We start from the raw sequence: 22,726 nt of genomic DNA, 5'->3' as shown, positions 1-22,726 counted from the left end.
TTGGTGTGGTATTGATGTTGTTAATGGTGTTGGTAATTGATGTTGTTAGTGGTGTTGGTATTGATGTTGTTAGTGGTGTTGGTATTGATGTTGTTAGTGGTGTTGGTATTGATGTTGTTAATGGTGTTGGTATTGATGTTGTTAGTGGTGTTGGTATTGATGTTGTTAGTGGTGTTGGTATTGATGTTGTTAGTGGTGTTGGTATTGATGTTGTTAGTGGTGTTGGTATTGATGTTGTTAGTGGTGTTGGTATTTATGTTGTTAATGGTGTTGGTATTGATGTTGTTAATGGTGTTGGTATTGATGTTGTTAGTGGTGTTGGTATTGATGTTGTTAATGGTGTTGGTATTGATGTTGTTAGTGGTGTTGGTATTGATGTTGTTAATGGTGTTGGTATTGATGTTGTTAATGGTGTTGGTATTGATGTTGTTAGTGGTGTTGGTATTGATGTTGTTAATGGTGTTGGTATTGATGTTGTTAGATGTGTTGGTATTGATGTTGTTAATGTGTTGGTATTGATGTTGTTGGGTTGTATGATGTTGTTAGTGTTGGTATTGATGTTGTTAATGGTGTTGGTATTGATGTTGTTAGTGGTGTTGGTATTGATGTTGTTAATGGTGTTGTATTGATGTTGTTAGTGGTGTTGGTATTGATGTTGTTAATGGTGTTGGTATTGATGTTGTTAATGGTGTTGGTATTGATGTTGTTAATGGTGTTGGTATTGATGTTGTTAATGGTGTTGGTATTGATGTTGTTAGTGGTGTTGGTATTGATGTTGTTAATGGTGTTGGTATTGATGTTGTTGATGGTGTTGGTATTGATGGGTATTGATGTTGTTAATGGTGTTGGTATTGATGTTGTTTGTGGTGTTGGTATTGATGTTGTTAATGGTGTTGGTATTGATGTTGTTAATGGTGTTTGGTATTGATGTTGTTTGTGGTGTTGGTATTGATGTTGTTAATGGTGTTGGTATTGATGTTGTTTGTGGTGTTGGTATTGATGTTGTTAATGGTGTTGGTATTGATGTTGTTAATGGTGTTGGTATTGATGTTGTTAGTGGTGTTGGTATTGATGTTGTTAATGGTGTTGGTATTGATGTTGTTAGTGGTGTTGGTATTGATGTTGTTAGTGGTGTTGGTATTGATGTTGTTAGTGGTGTTGGTATTGATGTTGTTAATGGTGTTGGTATTGATGTTGTTAGTGGTGTTGGTATTGATGTTGTTAGTGGTGTTGGTATTGATGTTGTTAGTGGTGTTGGTATTGATGTTGTTAGTGGTGTTGGTATTGATGTTGTTAGTGGTGTTGGTATTGATGTTGTTAGTGGTGTTGGTATTGATGTTGTTAATGGTGTTGGTATTGATGTTGTTATGGTGTTGGTATTGATGTTGTTTGTGGTGTTGGTATTGATGTTGTTAATGGTGTTGGTATTGATGTTGTTAGTGGTGTTGGTATTGATGTTGTTAGTGGTGTTGGTATTGATGTTGTTAATGGTGTTGGTATTGATGTTGTTAGTGGTGTTGGTATTGATGTGTTAGTGGTGTTGGTATTGATGTTGTTAGTGGTGTTGGTATTGATGTTGTTAGTGGTGTTGGTATTGATGTTGTTAGTGGTGTTGGTATTGATGTTGTTAGTGGTGTTGGTATTGATGTTGTTAGTGGTGTTGGTATTGATGTTGTTAGTGGTGTTGGTATTGATGTTGTTAGTGGTGTTGGTATTGATGTTGTTAGTGGTGTTGGTATTGATGTTGTTAGTGGTGTTGGTATTGATGTTGTTAGTGGTGTTGGTATTGATGTTGTTATGGTGTTGGTATTGATGTTGTTAATGGTGTTGGTATTGATGTTGTAATGGTGTTGGTATTGATGTTGTTAGTGGTGTTGGTATTGATGTTGTTAGTGGTGTTGGTGTTAGCCCTATTGTTGGTGGTGTGTTAATGCTGAGCCACTTAGTACTCAATCATCCATCAATTACATGCAAGCTCTGGGTAATACTTTGGGTGATTCAAACTGGGAACACAGGGCTCCAATTTGCCATTGCAGAAACCTAGGATACTGCACTTAAGAGGGGAAAACTATGTGCAGTGGATTGTCTAGTTGATAAGATCCCAAACAAAACAGCAGCTCTCGGAAAAATGCAGTAGATCCCATTGAACTGGAATCACAAATCCTGCGACATGCCCAAACATTCCACTTAAACTGCAGGTCCAATTCAAAGCGGGATTTTTCCACATCTCAGCTGCACTGACAACTCCCAGAGGAACCCAATGATATGGATGCAGTACCCTGGGGTCATAGTTACATATTCAATTTGTTTTGTTTCTGCAGTGTGGGGAAAGAAAGATGGACAGCTTGCATTTATATCGCGCCTTTCACCAAATCCGGACTTGCCTAAGTGCTTTACAGCCAATGTTGTACTTTTAAAGTGTAGCCACTGTTGTAATGTAGGAAACACAATGAACAATTTGTGCTCAGCAAGCTCTCATAAACAGCAATATCATCATGAGCAGATAATCTGCTTTAATGATGTTGGCTGAAGGATAAATAGTGGCGAGGAGACCGGGAACAACTCCCTGCTCGTCTTTGCAATGCTGCCACAGGATCTTTTAAATCCATCTCAGATTAATGTCTAATCTGAAAGATGGAAAATATTGTCTGAATAATATTTCAAAACAGGCCATTTTCTGAATAACCGTACAAGAGTAATGTCCCTTTAAGTTAGGGCAGTGAGACAGATGTATTTAGGTCAACTCAGTATTAGCTGCGGGCTGTGGAACTAATATACTCAGTGGTGCCCATTTACAAAATTGTGAGTAATGAATGAGGGCTAATGAATTTACTTTCTCTTAGGATCTTATTAACACATTAATCAGAGGCTGAGTATGTCTGAGGGAAGTAAAATTGAACCAATATAACTGCAGGCACTGGAAATGGTGAAGCAGGAATACCATTGCCAATTTGATAATTGCCACATTATCTGGACTCTAATTTTGAATGATGCAGCTAGGAAAGCTCCTTCAGTCAACATAACTCGCCCTCACTCAACACAACTTCCCCTTCACTCAACAAATATCACCCTTCCTCAACACAATGGCCTCTCACACAACAGAACTTCCTCTCACGCAGCACAACTCATCCACACTCAAAACAAGTCCCTCTCCCTCAACACAACTCTCTCCCACTCAACACAACACCACTTCACTCAACACAACTGTCCCTCACACAAGAAAACGCCCCTTCCAGCAAGTCAACTCCAACTCCCTCAACACAACTCCCTCATACTCAACAAAACTCCCTCATATTCAACACGATGCTCTCTTGCTCAACAAAACTTCCACTCACTCAGCACAACTCCCCCTCACTCAACACAACACCCACTCACTCAACACAACACCCACTCACTCAACACAACTCGCCTTCACTCAACACAACTCCCCCTCACTCAACACAACTCCCCCTCACTCAACACAACACCCACTCACTCAACACAACTCGCCTTCACTCAACACAACTCCCCCTCACTCAACACAACTCCCCTTCACTCAGCACAAGTCTCCCTCCCTCAACCAGCACAAGTCGCCCTCACTCAACACAACACCCACTCAGTAAATGCAGCAACCCCTCATTCAATACAACACTCACTCAACACAACACTGCCTCAGTCAGCAAAAGTTCCCCTTCACTCGGAACAGCTTCCTTCCACTCAACACAACTCGCCCTCACTCAACACAACTTCCTCTCACTCATCACAACACCTCCTCACTCAATACAACTCTCCATTGCTCAACACAACTCGCCCTCACTCAACACAACTTCCTCCCACTCAACACAATGCTTCCTCACTCAACACCGCTTGAGCTCCCTCAAGCAACTCCCCTCTAATACATAGCACTCCCCCTCACTCAACACAAGTATCCATCATTCAGCACAACTCACACTCACTCAACACAACTTGCTCTCTCTCAACACAACACCCCCTAATGTAATACCACTCACCCTCACTCAAAACCACTCACCCTCAATCAACACAACTCTACTTCACGCAACACAATGCTGCTTCACTCAACAAAACAGCCTCTCCATCAACACAAATACCTCTTCCTTAACACAACTCCCCTTCACTCAGCACAACACTCCATCACACAAAACAACTTGCTCTCCCTCAACACAACTCCCCCTAACAGAATTACATTCACCCTCAATCAACACCATTCCCCTTCACTCAACTCCCCCTCACTCAAAACAAATGCCACTCACTCAACATAACGACCCCTCAATCAACACAACTCCCTCTTCCGCAACACAGCTCCCCCCACGCAACCCAATGCCCCTCATTCAGCACAGTTACCCCTCTCTCAACACAGCACACCCTCACTGAACACAACTCCCCTTCACTGAACACAACTCCCCTTCACTCAGCCCTACTACTGCTCACTCAACACGACACCCTTTCAATCAACACAACACCCTCTAACTCAATGCAACTCCCCTCACTCAACACAACTCTCCCAGACTCAACACAATTTTCAGTCACTCAACAGAACTTCCTCTCATTTAACACAACTTCCTCTCACTAACCACAACCCACCCTCACTCAACACAACTCCCTCTCACTCAACGCCACTCTTCCTCACAAAACATGATTCCCACTCGCTGAACACAAAACCTCTTTTCACACAACACAACTCTCCCTCACTCAACACAAACCCCTAAATTAAAAACAACTCCCTCACTCAACACAATGCCCCTTCACTCAATAAATGTCCCTCTCAATCAACACAACTACCACTTTCTCAACACAACTCGCCCTCACTCAACACAACTCGCCTTCACTCAACACAACTCGCCTTCACTCAACACAACTCGCCCTCACTCAACACAACTCGCCTTCACTCAACACAACTCACCCTCACTCAACACAACTCGCCTTCACTCAACACAACTCTCCCTCACTCAACACAACTCACCCTCACTCAGCACAACTCGCCTTCACTCAACACAACTCGCCCTCACTCAATACAACTACCACTTTCTCAACACAACTCGCCCTCACTCAACACAACTCGCCCTCACTCAACACAATTCGCCTTCACTCAACACAACTCGCCCTCACTCAACACAACTCGCCCTCACTCAACACAACTCGCCCTCACTCAACACAACTCTCCCTCAATCAGCACAACTCTATTTCATGCAACACAATGTCACTTCACTCAACAAAATAAGCTCTCAATCAACACAACTCCCCCTCACTCAGCACAACACCCCCTCACTCAGCGCAACTCCCCCTTCCTCAGCACAACTCCCCCTCACTCAAAACAAATCCCACTCACTCAACATAATGACCCCAACAATCAACACAACTCCCTCTTCCACATCACAGCTCCCCCCACGCAACACAACCCCCCCCCCCCCCAATTCAGCACAGCTTCCCCTTGCTCAACACAGCAGATCCTCACTCAACACAACCCTCCCTCACTCAACACAACTACTGCTCACTCAACACTATACCCTTTCAATCAACACAACACTCTCAAACTCAATTCAACTCCCCTCACTCAGCACAACTTTTCCTCACCATGCGCCCTTACTCAACACTACTCTTCCAAGCTCAACACTGCCCCCTTCACTCAACACCACTCTCCCACCCTCAACACCACGCCCTCTCACTCAGCACCACTCCCCCTCATGCAACACCACTCCCCCTCACTCAACACTGCACCACCCCTACTCAACACAGCTCCCTCAACACAACACTCTCTCACTCAACAAAACTTTCCCTCACAGAACATAACTCTTCCTCACTCAAGAAAATGCACCTTCCCTCAACACAACTCCCTCACATTCAAGACAACTCCCCATCACGCAACACAACTTTCCCTCACGCAACTCAATACCAATTACCACTCTCTATCACTCAACACCACTCCACTTCACTCAACACCATCCCTATCACTCAACACCACACACCCTCTCTCAACACGCCCATTCACTCAACACACCACCACACTCAACACAAGTTCCCTCACTCAGCACAAATCCCCTTAAACATATATCACTCCGTCTCACTCAACAGAACTCTCCCTCACTCAACACAATTCACCCTCTCTCAGCACACCTCTTCACGCAACACAACTCTCCCTCACTCAACTCAACACCAATCCCCCTCACAAAAGACCAATTCCCCTCACTGAACACCACTCTCCATCACTCAACACCAGTCCCCTGATTCAACACAACTCACCCAGACCAAACACAACTCTCCCACACATAACACCACCCCCCCTCACTCAACACACTTTCCCTGACTCAACATAACTCCCTTTCACTCAATGCAACTCCTCTGCACTGAACAAAATTCTCCTTCAATTAACACAACATCTTCCCACACAACACAACTCTCCAACACACCACGCAACTCTCCATCCCACCACGCAACTCTCCATCACACAACGCAACTCCCCAACCCACAACGCAACTCTCCATCACACAACGCAACTCTCCATCATGCAACGCAACTCCCCAACCCACAACGCAACTCTCCATCCCACAATGCAACTCTCCATCCCACCACGCAACTCTCTCACAGTCAACACAACTTCTCCTTCACTCAACACAACGCCTCCCCACTCAGCACAACTCCCCTTCAATAGACACAATTTCCCTTTAGTCAACACAACTACCCTTCACTCAACGCAACTCCCTCTCACTCAACACTACTGCCCCTCATCAATACAACTCCCCTTGATGCAACACAACTCCTCCTCACACAACACCACTCTCCCTCACTCAACACAATTCCCTCTCACTCGTGAGAATTCACCTTCACTCAACAAGCTCCTTCACATTCAACACAACTCCCTCTTTCTCAACATAACTTCCCTTCACTCCCAACTCCATCTCAATCAACGCAACTCCACTTTACTCAACACAATTCTCCCTCACTCAACACAACTTCCTCTCATCCAAAGCAACTACACTTCACTAACACAACTCTCCCTCACTCAAAACTCTCCCTCGGTCAACACAACATTCCCTCACTCAATGCAACTTCCCCTTCACTCAACACAACTCTCCCTCACTGAACACAGCGTTCTCTCACTCAACACAACTCTCCCTCAGTCAACACAACTCTCCCTCAGTCAACACAACTCTCCCTCAGTCAATACAACTCTCCCTCAGTCAACACAACTCCCCTCATTCAACACAATTCCCTCTCTCTCAGCACCACACTCCTTCACTCAATACGACTCCACCTCAGTCAACAAAACTCTAGCATTTAGCATAACTTCCTCTCACTCACCCTCACTCAACACAGATGCCACTCTCTCAGCCCAACACCCCCTCACTCGACACAACTCCACCTCACTCAACACAATTCCTCCTCATTCAGCACAACTGTCCCTCATTCAACACAACTCTCCCTAATGCAATACAACTCCACCCAACTCAACAGTCCCTCACTCAACAGAACTCTTCCTCACTCAACACAACTCTTCCTCATTCAATACAACTCCCTTTCCATCATCACAAAGCTCCTCACTCAACAGAACTTTGCCACACAACACAACAACGGGCAGTATTTTATGAGTGGCACACATTTCTTGGTGCCATACATTAAATGATTGTGCAGAATGTTGACAGCTGGCTTGTTTTATGTGCTTGGATGTATCTTGAGTGATATCGATGCATGTATACAATGGGTGTGATGCATCTTTTGACATTATTAAAACTTCTCTGTCCCCTGCAGGTTAAACACACCCATAATCAGCATGAGTGGACAAAGACAGGTGGAGGAGTCCCAGACCTCTGACTGATGACATCAGATGAGGAGAAGGTAGCAGAGATTGCACGAGAGGGAGGAAGACCTGTTGCAGATGGCGAGGCAGGATCCTCAAGGTGTTAAGGATGAAGTGTCAACGTTAGTCTTGCAGCCATACACGAACACAAGAGGAACGTGGGTGAAAGTGTCAACCTCATGTTCCTCTGATGCTTAATGTTCCTCTGTTTGTTTACCCACTGAAGATGCCCACACTCAAGCAATGAAACGCCATGAGGCCCAAGACTCTGCCTCTGGGGAGGAAAATGAAGACAATCCTCCAGAGGGTGCACCGTCACCTGCTTCTTCTTCCACCTCCGCCAGGACAGATACATCCACACGATCTGCAGGGGGTTTAAGATTAGAATCTGGGTCATAATCTGTTGTGTACGACACAGACACATCCAGCAGCTGAGGGAGCATGTGCCAGCCCGGTCCCCTGACAATCAGAGGACTGCTGAGGACCTGGGCCCTGCTCAGCCCCATGCTCATGATGATCTCTGTTTGTAGCTAAGAGATGTCTGCTGGATGTGCAGCAAAGCCATGTGGAAAATACGTCAGCCATGCCGGAGGTCATGCATGGGTTTGTTTGTAGCATAGCGAAGTCCCTGCAACCCATGATGCCTGCCATGTCCCAGGCATATGAGCATATGGCTTCCTCAGTCGAGTGTCTGGCGAGCTCTGTGGCATCAAATGGGAAAAGCTTTGTAAAGAAGCGGTAGATGCCATGGCAACCACAATGGAGACGGCAGCATCTGAGACCAGTGAAGCCATGATGACAGATGAATCACAGGAAACAAAACAAGAAGCTGCACTTGATGAGGATGATGATAATGGAAAATCAAAACTTACAGCATAATTTTTCGAAATACATTTATTCGCTTTAATCTTTGGCACACTCTCGTGCATCATTCAAAGTGTCCCGGCTAAAAAGGAAAATGATTATTGGAAACCTATGTCTGGCATGCATTTATGCCTGCAAAGCATTTCTGAAAGTGTCCAGTGTGTTTTTATACTTGACATTTGCACCCTCAGTCTTCAATGACGGTTGCTTGTTGCTTGAAGAATTTGTACTTTATTCCTTAGTAACATGCCTTCCAATGTAAGTCATGTCATTACATTCCTTGTATAGGAGCTGCTGTGGCTCCATCGAATCCCAAATCCGATTTGATGTGCCGGTCAGATCAAAGTGTTGCAACGTTTATAGCATCCTCTGTTTGAAGGATAATGTCTGGATGCAGGACACTATTTCTATCGAGACGCAGGTTGTTTTCAATCAAGTTTATAGCAGGCAGGTCGATAAGCATATCTCTTCGGCAGGTTCAAGTGTTGCTGTTAAGATGACAGCAATGATTCAGGTCACAGGGGTACATGAACATTTGTGGCGATTTAACTTATTTTCCTTCCAGCTTTAATTTAGCAAATGCCTCACTCCTGGTAGAAATTTGCAAAGATCAGGCTCTCACTGATGCCCCTTGCACATCTCTCCATGGTCCCAACATCCATAACATTCTCATTAGTATTATTGTCCTCCTCCTTCTCAGCTCGTCATAGTCATCCCCATCTGAGAAGGACAGCTGTTCCTCCGCATGCAAAATTTGTCCGCATTGAAATACCAGGTTGTGCAATGCATAGCAGGTAACCATTATTCATGAGACCCTCTGTGGCCCATACTGAAATGCCGCTGCAAATTGGTCAAAGCAGTGGAAGCACGTTTTCAGAATGCCAATGGTGTGTTCACTGATGGCTCTGGTAGATGCGTGAGCAGCATTATACCTATCTTCAACTGTGCTTTGGGAATGTCGCACTAGTGTCATTGACCAGGTCCAGGCAGTGGGGGGCAGGGGGGGGGGGGTAACCCTTGTCACCCAGGATCCAGCCATCAATGTGGGCTGGAGCTTCAAAAATTCCTGGTAGCTGTTGTTCTGCAAAATGGATGAGTCGTGACAGCTCCCTGGGACACAAGCACAAACCTGCATAATTCTTCTCCTGTGCTCACAAACCAGTTGTGCATTCAAAGAGTGAAAGCCTTTGCAATTGATAAATACAGCAGGCTGGTCCCAGGGAGCTCAAATGGCCACATGAGCACAATCGATCACCCCTTGTACTCAAGGCTAGCGAAGGCCACAGACCTTGTTGCCTCATCTACAGGGAAATAGATGAAATCACTGGCACAATGGGATAGGCATTGGTCACCTCTTTGATACACCTATGGGGCGGCACAGTGGCGCAGTGGTTAACACCGCAGCCTCACAGCTCCAGCGACCCAGGTTCAATTCTGGGTACTGCCTGTGTGGAGTTTGCAAGTTCTCCCTGTGTCCCTGGGTTTCCTCCGGGTGCTCCGGTTTCCTCCCACATGCCAAAGACTTGCAGGTTGATAGGTTAATTGGCCATTATAAATTGCCCCTAGTATAGGTAGGTGGTAGGGAAATGTAGTGACAGGTGGGGATGTGGTAGGAATATGGGATTAGTGTAGGATTAGCATAAATGGGTGGTTGATGGTCGGCACAGACTCGGTGGGCCGAAGGGCCTGTTTCAGTGCTGTATCTCTAAACGAAACTAAACTAAACCTATGGGTTGCAGACTGTGAAATGTCACATATGTCACCCATTGATTCCTGCAAGGCACCCCGAGCCAAAAAATTGAGTGCAGCAGTAATCTTGAGGGCAACTGGCATGGGTGCAGATCATTCTGCAGGATCCTACAAATTTCAATGACCATCTCACGTGACATCTTCAGGTGTCTCTGGCATTGCCGCTCTTGGTCCTGAGGATGCGATGATGTGCCAGTGCCCGTCTTCAATCATGTCTTCCCTGGATGGCATCATTCTGAACAGCCTCCCCCTTTTGTGCTGCCTGCTGCTGGCGTGGCAGCACAACCGCTGAGCAGTAAGAGCCTCCTCAGTCATCATCCTCTATGCTTCTTCCCGTGGTAGGAGACAAATTGGGTGCATGAGACCCATAGCTTTGCAACTGTTGAAATGAGAAGAATGTTTGCCACTCAGCTGTACCATGGATGTAGTGAGCAGATTGCAATTATGTACCTAAAACTGCAACCAACAGGAAATCCCACCCACCATCAATGGTCTCCTTCCAAGCGATTTGCAATCCTTGAGTGACCACGTGGTGTGTAGTATCCTTCATCAAAATGGTATGTGCGAGATCCCAGGTATGTGTTCCCATCTTCCAATGTCTTCCTGCCACCTTCCAGCCTGCACTCATCACCCTTGACCTACCCAACATAACCTTACAACTTCCCTCAGTTACCACTGAAACTCCACCACCCCCCCTCCGTTACCTTGGATCATTAAGGATTTCTTCATGCCATCCCTCCCCCCAGTCCTATTCCCATGACCATCCAACTGCCAACTCTCATCCTTGATCCTCCTAAAATCCACCTTGATATCATTGCCATTCCCCTCCCTATGATGCTGTAGAATACCCAACCCTAAGTCTCGGCCCAAATCCAATTGCCCCCTATGACTGTTCCCTCTGCCAGCCAGTACCCTGAGTTTGCCCCACAGGACCCCGATAAGGACAGCACACACCCTTCCGTTTAGGCCCCTCATGACCATCAGTTTAGTATAACGCTCAAATCAAACCCCCTTCCACTCCGCCCTCAGCCACTATCAGCATCACTAACAAATAGTACACACCCTGAATGCTGCACTCCTCCCTCCCCTGCACCTGCATCCACCCAAAACCCCACCCTGTGTCTTACCCGGCTACGCTCCCCTGCACCTCCATACACCCGATAACCCCCACCCTGTGTCCACCGCCCCTCCCCACCCCACCCCATGGCTTCTCCACATCCCCTGTGAAGAATCACACTTGCTGGTGCACAGCCTGGAGTCAAACATCCAATCCGATGTTGGCCTTCCTTGGACTGATGAATTCAAGAAATGAAACCACTGACCTCAGACACAACTGCACTAAGCCACATTTAAACCAACATGAAACGGGTGGCATGGGAAATACTGTTTGCCGCTAACATAATCTGGCAGGTATGAATTAATTTGAAATAATTGTAAGTTACTGACTATTCATGCTATGGAAATGCAAAGCTGCAATCCACCACCGTGAGAGGTGAACCTTGCACTGTCACAGACACATCACTGACTTCATTGCAAAACAAAAACCTGCCATCAGGAAACCGAAATATCAACTCATGCAGAATTAAGTCACCCTGCCCGCCACCAAAGCTGCTCTTGCAGGGCCCATAACATTCCCCACAACTCAACTTCCCTCACTCAACACAACGTTCACTCACTCAACACAACTTTCCCTCACTCAACACAACTACCCTTCACTCAACACAACTTTCCCTCACTCAACACAGCTCTCCTTCACTCAACACAACTTTCCCTCACTCAACACAACTCCCTTCACTCAACACAACTTTCCCTCACTCAACACAACTCCCCTTCACTCAACACAACTTTCCCTCACTCAACACAACTCCCCTTCACTCAACACAGCTCTCTTTCACTCAACACAACTCTCCTTCACTCAACACAACTTTCCCTCACTCAACACAACTACTGCTCACTCAACACAACTCCCCTTCACTCAACACAACTTTCCCTCACTCAACACAACTACTGCTCACTCAACACAATTCCCTTCACTCAACACAACTTTCCCTCACTCAACACAGCTCTCCTTCACTCAACACAACTTTGCCTCACCCAACACAACTCCCCTTCACTCAACACAACTCCCCTTCACTCAACACAACTTTCCCTCACTCAACACAGCTCCCCTTCACTCAATACAACTTTCCCTCACTCAACACAACTTTCACTCACTCAACACAGCTCCCCTTCACTCAACACAACTTTCCCTCACTCAACACAGCGCCCCTTCACTCAACACAACTTTCCCTCACTGAACACAACTTTCCCTCACTCAACACAACTTTCCCTCACTCAACACAACTCTCCTTCACTCAATACAACTTTCCCTCACTCAACACAACTCCCCTTCACTCAACACAACTTTCCTTCACTCAACACAACTTTCCCTCACTCAACACAATTCCCTTCACTCAACACATCTTTCCCTCACTCAACACAACGCCCCTTCACTCAGCACAACTTTCCCTCACTCAACACAACTTTCCCTCACTCAAGACAACACTCCTTCACTCAATACAACTTTCCCTCACTCAACACAACTCTCCTTCACTCAATACAACTTTCCCTCACTCAACACAACTCCCCTTCACTCAACACAACTTTCCTTCACTCAACACAACTTTCCCTCACTCAACACAATTCCCTTCACTCAACACAACTTTCCCTCACTCAACACAGCTCTCCTTCACTCAACACAACTTTCCCTCACTCAACACAACTCCCTTTACTCAACACAACTTTCACTCACTCAACACAGCTCTCCTGCAGTCAACACAACTGTCCCTCACTCAACACAGCTCCCCTTCACTCAACACAACTTTCCCTCACTCAACACAGCTCCCTTCACTCAACATAACTTTCCCTCACTCAACACAACTCCCCTTCACTCAACACAACTCCCCTTCATTCAACACAACTTTCCCTCACTCAACACAGCTCCCCTTCACTCAGTACAACTTTCCCTCACTCAACACAACTTTCACTCACTTGACACAGCTCCCCTTCACTCAACACAACTTTCCCTCACTCAACACAACTTTCACTCACTCAACACAACTTTCACTCACTCAACACAGCTCCCCTTCACTCAGCACAACTTTCCCTCACTCAACACAACTTTCCCTCACTCAACACAACTTTCCCTCACTCAACACAGCTCCCCTTCACTCAACACAACTTTCCATCACTCAACACAACTTTCCCTCACTCAACACAACTTTCCCTCACTCAACACAACTCCCCTTCACTCAACACAACTTTCCTTCACTCAACACAACTTTCCCTCACTCAACACAATTCCCTTCACTCAACACAACTTTCCCTCACTCAACACAACTCCCCTTCACTCAACAAAACTTTCCTTCACTCAACACAACTTTCCCTCACTCAACACAATTCCCTTCACTCAACACAACATTCCCTCACTCAACACAACTCCCCTTCACTCAACACAACTTTCTCTCACTCAACACAGCTCTCCTTCACTCAACACAACTTTCCTTCACTCAACACAGCTCTCCTTCACTCAACACAACTTTCCCTCACTCAACACAGCTCCCCTTCACTCAACACAACTCCCCTTCACTCAACACAACTTTCCCTCACTCAACACAACTCCCTTCACTCAACATAACTTTCCCTCACTCAACACAACTCCCCTTCACTCAACACAACTTTCCTTCACTCAACACAACTTTCCCTCACTCAACACAATTCCCTTCACTCAACACAACTTTCCCTCACTCAACACAACTCCCCTTCACTCAACACAACTTTCCCTCACTCAACACAGCTCTCCTTCACTCAACACAACTTTCCCTCACTCAACACAACTCCCTTCACTCAACACAACTTTCTCTCACTCAACACAGCTCCCCTTCACTCAACACAGCTTTCCCTCACTCAACACAACTCTCCTTCACTCAACACAACTTTCCCTCACTCAACATAACTCCCCTTCACTCAGCACAACTTTCCCTCACTCAACACAACTCCCCTTCATTCAACACAACTTTCCCTCACTCAACACAGCTCCCCTTCACTCAATACAACTTTCCCTCACTCAACACAACTCCCCTTCACTCAGCACAACTTTCCCTCACTCAACACAACTCCCCTTCACTCAGCACAACTTTCCCTCACTCAACTCAACTCTCCTTCACTCAACACAACTTTCCCTCACTCAACGCAACTCCCCTTCACTCAGCACAACTTTCCCTCACTCAACACAACTCCCCTTCATTCAACACAACTTTCCCTCACTCAACACAGCTCCCCTTCACTCAACACAACTCCCCTCACTCAACACAACTTTCCTTCACTCAACACAACTTTCCCTCACTCAACACAATTCCCTTCACTCAACACAACTTTCCCTCACTCAACACAACTCCCCTTCACTCAACACAACTTTCCTTCACTCAACACAACTTTCCCTCACTCAACACAATTCCCTTCACTCAACACAACATTCCCTCACTCAACACAACTCCCCTTCACTCAACACAACTTTCTCTCACTCAACACAGCTCTCCTTCACTCAACACAACTTTCCTTCACTCAACACAGCTCTCCTTCACTCAACACAACTTTCCCTCACTCAACACAGCTCCCCTTCACTCAACACAACTCCCCTTCACTCAACACAACTTTCCCTCACTCAACACAACTCCCTTCACTCAACATAACTTTCCCTCACTCAACACAACTCCCCTTCACTCAACACAACTTTCCTTCACTCAACACAACTTTCCCTCACTCAACACAATTCCCTTCACTCAACACAACTTTCCCTCACTCAACACAACTCCCCTTCACTCAACACAACTTTCCCTCACTCAACACAGCTCTCCTTCACTCAACACAACTTTCCCTCACTCAACACAACTCCCTTCACTCAACACAACTTTCTCTCACTCAACACAGCTCCCCTTCACTCAACACAACTTTCCCTCACTCAACACAACTCTCCTTCACTCAACACAACTTTCCCTCACTCAACATAACTCCCCTTCACTCAGCACAACTTTCCCTCACTCAACACAACTCCCCTTCATTCAACACAACTTTCCCTCACTCAACACAGCTCCCCTTCACTCAATACAACTTTCCCTCACTCAACACAACTCCCCTTCACTCAGCACAACTTTCCCTCACTCAACACAACTCCCCTTCACTCAGCACAACTTTCCCTCACTCAACACAACTCTCCTTCACTCAACACAACTTTCCCTCACTCAACGCAACTCCCCTTCACTCAGCACAACTTTCCCTCACTCAACACAACTCCCCTTCATTCAACACAACTTTCCCTCACTCAACACAGCTCCCCTTCACTCAACACAACTCCCCTCACTCAACACAACTTTCCCTCACTCAACACAACTCCCTTCACTCAACATAACTTTCCCTCACTCAACACAACTCCCCTTCACTCAACACAACTCCCCTTCACTCAACACAACGTTCCCTCACTCAACACTGCTCCCCTTCACTCAATACAACTTTCCCTCACTCAACACAACTTTCACTCACTCAACACAGCTCCCCTTCACTCAACACAACTTTCCCTCACTCAACACAACTTTCCCTCACTCAACACAACTCTCCTTCACTCAACACAGCTTTCCCTCACTCAACACAGCTCCCCTTCACTCAACACAACTTTCCCTCACTCAACACAACTCCCCTTCATTCAACACAACTTTCCCTCACTCAACACAGCTCCCCTTCACTCAACACAACTCCCCTTCACTCAACACAATGTTCCCTCACTCAACACAGCTCCCCTTCACTCAATACAACTTTCCCTCACTCAACACAACTTTCACTCACTCAACACAGCTCCCCTTCACTCAACACAACTTTCCCTCACTCAACACAACTTTCCCTCACTCAACACAACTTTCACTCACTCAACACAGCTCCCCTTCACTCAGCACAACTTTCCCTCACTCAACACAACTTTCCCTCACTCAACACAACTTTCCCTCACTCAACACAACTTTCACTCACTCAACACAGCTCCCCTTCACTCAACACAACTTTCCCTCACTCAACACAACTTTCACTCACTCAACACAACTTTCACTCACTCAACATAGCTCCCCTTCACTCAGCACAACTTTCCCTCACTCAACACAACTTTCCCTCACTCAACACAACTTTCCCTCACTCAACACAGCTCCCCTTCACTCAACACAACTTTCCATCACTCAACACAACTTTCCCTCACTCAACACAACTTTCCCTCACTCAACACAACTCCCCTTCACTCAACACAACTTTCCTTCACTCAACACAACTTTCCCTCACTCAACACAATTCCCTTCACTCAACACAACTTTCCCTCACTCAACACAACTCCCCTTCACTCAACAAAACTTTCCTTCACTCAACACAACTTTCCCTCACTCAACACAATTCCCTTCACTCAACACAACATTCCCTCACTCAACACAACTCCCCTTCACTCAACACAACTTTCTCTCACTCAACACAGCTCTCCTTCACTCAACACAACTTTCCTTCACTCAACACAGCTCTCCTTCACTCAACACAACTTTCCCTCACTCAACACAGCTCCCCTTCACTCAACACAACTCCCCTTCACTCAACACAACTTTCCCTCACTCAACACAACTCCCTTCACTCAACATAACTTTCCCTCACTCAACACAACTCCCCTTCACTCAACACAACTTTCCTTCACTCAACACAACTTTCCCTCACTCAACACAATTCCCTTCACTCAACACAACTTTCCCTCACTCAACACAACTCCCCTTCACTCAACACAACTTTCCCTCACTCAACACAGCTCTCCTTCACTCAACACAACTTTCCCTCACTCAACACAACTCCCTTCACTCAACACAACTTTCTCTCACTCAACACAGCTCCCCTTCACTCAACACAGCTTTCCCTCACTCAACACAACTCTCCTTCACTCAACACAACTTTCCCTCACTCAACATAACTCCCCTTCACTCAGCACAACTTTCCCTCACTCAACACAACTCCCCTTCATTCAACACAACTTTCCCTCACTCAACACAGCTCCCCTTCACTCAATACAACTTTCCCTCACTCAACACAACTCCCCTTCACTCAGCACAACTTTCCCTCACTCAACACAACTCCCCTTCACTCAGCACAACTTTCCCTCACTCAACTCAACTCTCCTTCACTCAACACAACTTTCCCTCACTCAACGCAACTCCCCTTCACTCAGCACAACTTTCCCTCACTCAACACAACTCCCCTTCATTCAACACAACTTTCCCTCACTCAACACAGCTCCCCTTCACTCAACACAACTCCCCTCACTCAACACAACTTTCCTTCACTCAACACAACTTTCCCTCACTCAACACAATTCCCTTCACTCAACACAACTTTCCCTCACTCAACACAACTCCCCTTCACTCAACACAACTTTCCTTCACTCAACACAACTTTCCCTCACTCAACACAATTCCCTTCACTCAACACAACATTCCCTCACTCAACACAACTCCCCTTCACTCAACACAACTTTCTCTCACTCAACACAGCTCTCCTTCACTCAACACAACTTTCCTTCACTCAACACAGCTCTCCTTCACTCAACACAACTTTCCCTCACTCAACACAGCTCCCCTTCACTCAACACAACTCCCCTTCACTCAACACAACTTTCCCTCACTCAACACAACTCCCTTCACTCAACATAACTTTCCCTCACTCAACACAACTCCCCTTCACTCAACACAACTTTCCTTCACTCAACACAACTTTCCCTCACTCAACACAATTCCCTTCACTCAACACAACTTTCCCTCACTCAACACAACTCCCCTTCACTCAACACAACTTTCCCTCACTCAACACAGCTCTCCTTCACTCAACACAACTTTCCCTCACTCAACACAACTCCCTTCACTCAACACAACTTTCTCTCACTCAACACAGCTCCCCTTCACTCAACACAACTTTCCCTCACTCAACACAACTCTCCTTCACTCAACACAACTTTCCCTCACTCAACATAACTCCCCTTCACTCAGCACAACTTTCCCTCACTCAACACAACTCCCCTTCATTCAACACAACTTTCCCTCACTCAACACAGCTCCCCTTCACTCAATACAACTTTCCCTCACTCAACACAACTCCCCTTCACTCAGCACAACTTTCCCTCACTCAACACAACTCCCCTTCACTCAGCACAACTTTCCCTCACTCAACACAACTCTCCTTCACTCAACACAACTTTCCCTCACTCAACGCAACTCCCCTTCACTCAGCACAACTTTCCCTCACTCAACACAACTCCCCTTCATTCAACACAACTTTCCCTCACTCAACACAGCTCCCCTTCACTCAACACAACTCCCCTCACTCAACACAACTTTCCCTCACTCAACACAACTCCCTTCACTCAACATAACTTTCCCTCACTCAACACAACTCCCCTTCACTCAACACAACTCCCCTTCACTCAACACAACGTTCCCTCACTCAACACTGCTCCCCTTCACTCAATACAACTTTCCCTCACTCAACACAACTTTCACTCACTCAACACAGCTCCCCTTCACTCAACACAACTTTCCCTCACTCAACACAACTTTCCCTCACTCAACACAACTCTCCTTCACTCAACACAGCTTTCCCTCACTCAACACAGCTCCCCTTCACTCAACACAACTTTCCCTCACTCAACACAACTCCCCTTCATTCAACACAACTTTCCCTCACTCAACACAGCTCCCCTTCACTCAACACAACTCCCCTTCACTCAACACAATGTTCCCTCACTCAACACAGCTCCCCTTCACTCAATACAACTTTCCCTCACTCAACACAACTTTCACTCACTCAACACAGCTCCCCTTCACTCAACACAACTTTCCCTCACTCAACACAACTTTCCCTCACTCAACACAACTCTCCTTCACTCAACACAACTTTCCCTCACTCAACACAACTCTCCTTCACTCAACACAACTTTCCCTCACTCAACACAACTCTCCTTCACTCAACACAACTTTCCCTCACTCAACACAACTCCCCTTCACTCAACACAGCTCCCCTTCACTCAACACAATTTCCCCTCACTCAACACAACTCCTCTCACACAAGAGGGATCTTTTGTCACTCAACCCAACTCCACCTCACTCAACCCAACTCCACCTCACTCAACCCAACTCTCCCTCACGCAACACAACTCCCCTTCACTCAACACATCACCCATCACTCATTACAACTGCCTCTTCCTCAACATAACCGCACCTCATTCAACACAACCCTCCCTCACTCAACACCATGCTCCCTCACTCAACACAACTCCCCTTCACTCAACACAACTCCCCTTCACTCAACACAACGTTCCCTCACTCAACACAGCTCCCCTTCACTCAACACAACTTTCCCTCACTCAACACAACTTTCACTCACTCAACACAGCTCCCCTTCACTCAACACAACTTTCCCTCACTCAACACAACTTTCACTCACTCAACACAGCTCCCCTTCACTCAACACAACTTTCCCTCACTCAACACAACTTTCCCTCACTCAACACAACATTCCCTCACTCAACACCTCTCCTTCACTCAACACAACTTTCCCTCACTCAACACAACTCCCCTTCACTCAACACAACTTTCCCTCACTCAACACAACTTTCCCTCACTCAACACAACTCCCCTTCACTCAACACAACTCCCCTCACTCAACACAACTTTCCCTCACTCAACACAACTTTCCCTCACTCAACACAGCTCCGCTTCACTCAACACAATTTCCCCTCACTCAACACAACTCCCCTCACACAAGAGGGATCTTTTGTCACTCAACCCAACTCCACCTCACTCAACCCAACTCCACCTCACTCAACCCAACTCTCCCTCACGCAACACAACTCCCCTTCACTCAACACATCACCCATCACTCATTACAACTGCCTCTTCCTCAACATAACCCCACCTCATTCAACACAACCCTCCCTCACTCAACACCATGCTCCCTCACTCAACACAACTCCCCTTCACTCAACACAACTCACCCTGATTGAACACAACTCTCCCTCACTCAACATAACTTGCTCTCCCTCGATAAAATTCCTCCCCCTCAACACAACATAACTCCCCCTCACTCAACACAACTCCCCCCACTCAACACAACTCCCCCCACTCAACTCAACTCCCCCTCACTCAACACAACTCCCCTCACTCAACACAATTACTCCTCACTCAACATAACTTTTCCTCATTCAACATAACTCCCTCTCACTCAACACAACTATCTCTCATTCAACACCATGCGCCCTCACTCACTACAACTCCTCTTCACTCGACACAGGTCCCTCTCACTCAACACAACTCGCCTTCACTCAACACAACTTCCTCTCCCTCAACCCAACTCCCCCTCACTCAACACAACTCCCCCTCACTCAACTCCCCTTCACACAACTCAACTCTCCCTCCCTCACAGTTCCCCCTCAACCGAACACGTTTCCCACTCAGCACAACACTCCCTCACTCAACTCAACTCTCCCTCACTCAGCACAGGTCCCCCTCACTCAGCAGTTCTCCCTCATGCAGCAGCGTCTGAGGCTGGGGTCCATTCCAGCTTTCAGCTGCAACGTGACAGAGACTCAGATATTTGCAGACTGATCGAGTTCTTCCTACTCACAGCCTCACTGTAATTGTCAAGGAGCTCAGACAGAAATCAGCCATGTACATACTGGAAACTTTAACTGGGTTTGAAATCATATGTTGTTCCCAAGGGATTTTTCTTCTTTTTTTACAGCTCATTAATGTGAAGATTCGTGGCCTATAATTGTGATTGCTCACTGACATTAACAGGGAACAAGAGAAAAGTCTGCCTTCGAGACTGAACCTTGGCATTAACCCATCCTTTCCTCTTTGCAGACGATGACTGGCCTGCTGCAGATTTCTGGCACTTTCTGTTCTCATTTTGGATTAATGAGGACTTTTCCAAGGCATCCCAGCAGATGTCTGTGGAATAAATGTCAAGCAATTGGAACAGTGCGGGAGCATTCACCCTCCCAGCCACCAATGCGGGCTGAAAATGAGGGGCCGATCACCTTCCTGGCACCAATGCCCGTCCATCCTGTGCCAGCCAGGGGTTGGAGGAGGAAGAGAAATCGCTGCTGCTGGCCTTGGATTGGCGGTGGACTCCAAAGGAGGAGCCTGAGTAACTTAACCCCCTCCCCCGCCCCCCACCAACAAAAGAATGTGGGTGTGCAACAATGGAAAATGTCATCCTTGTTGTGGAGAGCCATACAATGCTATACAGCAGAAGCAGTCAGGATTACTAGACGTCAGTGTTGCTTTGGCACCAATTCACCACTTCAATAGGAACAGCCATATTTGAGTTGGTGTAAATTCAGGAGGAATACTCACCCGCAAATATCACAATGCCAGGATCTGAACAGCTGGCATCAGACAAACTCCTTGGTTAGGTTGAGAATGTGTGTCGCTGATCAATCTCTAACTTGCCCTTGGCCAGTCTATCTGATGTTTGGTTTGCAGAGTTTTCGACACTAACAAAGGGAGATCAGCTATCAGCCCTTTCAAACGGACATGGGACTGAGGCAGGGAGCAACATTAAAAGATCAACGCATTAAAGTCACATCTTTGAAAACCCACACAGAAGGCCCCATTATGTTTCTGGTCCCCACTAGGCTGGGAGGTGGGGAGAGCGTAAAATCAGGTGGGATGGTAGCGGGCGGTTCCTGCCACCATCCTGCCTCTGCCAAAATTTAGTCTGGGGCAGGATGAACTGTGAATGGCCTTCCTACTGTGCTGCCAACTGGGCAATTAACCCCCAAATAAAGGGCCTCTGCCCGCCGCAGCCACAATTAGCCATGCAGCGGGCGGCCCTGTCGCTGCACAGGAAGCAGGGCACGGAAAACAACTTCCCGGCTCTGAGGTCGGGGGGAGGCCCTCATTTAAAGGCACTTAGTGCCTGAAAGAGGGACTCGGCATCGGTTAGGCAGGGGGCCCTTGCTGCCAACCAACCTGCCCTCCTATAACCCTCACCCGACAACATCCCTCCTGCCCTGACCTACATGAGGCCTGGTTCCAGCGACGCTCCTCGGCCTCTGGTAGGTGCTCCTCCAGCAGCAGCCACCGTCTCTGTGGTGGCCCTGTAACTGCCAGCCTCTGATTGGTCAGCAGCTCTCCAAGGGTGGGATTTCCAGCGACAGGGTCATTGATCCTATGGAAGGCCCGCCACTGTCCACTTTAAGTGCCTGATTGGCACTAG

At 46.8% G+C, this 22,726-nt stretch overlaps 1 protein-coding gene across 1 annotated transcript in view; it reads right to left on the bottom strand.

Annotated features, from left to right (window-relative positions):
- necab2 (N-terminal EF-hand calcium binding protein 2) overlaps window positions 1–22,726 on the bottom strand; it is a 487,163-nt gene that overhangs the window by 99,002 nt on the left and 365,435 nt on the right. The window lies entirely within an intron of this gene.

This window comes from Heterodontus francisci, chromosome 17 (genome assembly GCF_036365525.1).
Source record: "Heterodontus francisci isolate sHetFra1 chromosome 17, sHetFra1.hap1, whole genome shotgun sequence".
Taxonomy (NCBI): domain Eukaryota; kingdom Metazoa; phylum Chordata; class Chondrichthyes; order Heterodontiformes; family Heterodontidae; genus Heterodontus; species Heterodontus francisci.
This window is presented reverse-complemented; position numbering and strand designations above follow the sequence as displayed.